General features: G+C 30.4%; 1 protein-coding gene across 1 annotated transcript in view; it reads right to left on the bottom strand.

The window, feature by feature from the left end:
- The window catches only part of LOC109082600 (C-type lectin mannose-binding isoform), a 4,988-nt gene that overhangs the window by 2,449 nt on the left and 1,548 nt on the right, over positions 1-991 (bottom strand). The window lies entirely within an intron of this gene.

Here is a 991-nt window from a genome sequence, read left to right as displayed (position 1 = left end):
TTGTCTTCACAGGTTTGTTCACTGAAAGAAAGAAATGACAAGAATATGACATGCTGGTTAGGTGTCTGATATTGCAAAGGAAGTAATTTTATTTATAATCAAGGGGATTTATTGGAGATGAGCAAGCAGACATGGCTGCAAAAACCACCCTTTGACATAAACCCCTTAATCAGACTGTAAATAATGATGGCAATGTGTTTTTTTTCATTAGTTTAACTCATCAAATTAACCAATTCAACTTCACTTTTGTAAGTTATATGAGATTTGACTTTTAATTTTATATAAATAAAGGTGAACTTGTACATTCAATTTGATTATACTTATTTAGGTATAATAAGCTTTAAAGTTGAAGTAGGTGCTTTTATTATTATATATTAATATTATAATTACTATTTATTTATTTATTTATTTTCAGCCATAGAAAAGCAACAAACCCCAATTTACCTGCTCTGGAGCGACTGAAGCTTGATCTTCTCATCTGTAAATCAAGTGTCTTCTCTCAACAGACTTGTCTNACTGTGTATTGGATAACTGCACTGTTTATATAATAATAGTAATTCAATAATACAGTTTTAATCACATCAGATCAGTATGGAGCACTGAGAAGTGATGTTTATGTTGTTTATATGTTTATGCTGAAGACACACAACACATTTGTTACTGCAGAGTTTCATGAAGTGTCTTTAATAAAACTGTTTCTAATCCAGTTATCTTTTGAGGCTGCTTATTTGTCACCTATGATATTGATCGCATCCTGCTATAAGGATTCTTTTCTGGAAAACAGGATTTAAGAATGCATTGAGATCAGGTTACACTGCAAAAATTGATTAACTTCCTCAGTATTTAGTCTTGTTTTCCGGGACAAATGGCTAATCATCCTGGCATCAAAATACATTATTAGAGATCCAAAATTATTTAAGAGCTTTATCAATATCTTCATCAAATTTAAGTGGGCATTTGCTTAAAATAAAAAAAAAGACTTATATATTAG

Source organism: Cyprinus carpio, chromosome A7, assembly GCF_018340385.1.
Source record: "Cyprinus carpio isolate SPL01 chromosome A7, ASM1834038v1, whole genome shotgun sequence".
NCBI lineage: Eukaryota > Metazoa > Chordata > Actinopteri > Cypriniformes > Cyprinidae > Cyprinus > Cyprinus carpio.
Note: the sequence above shows the minus strand (reverse complement) of the source record. Positions and strands in the feature narration are given on the sequence as shown.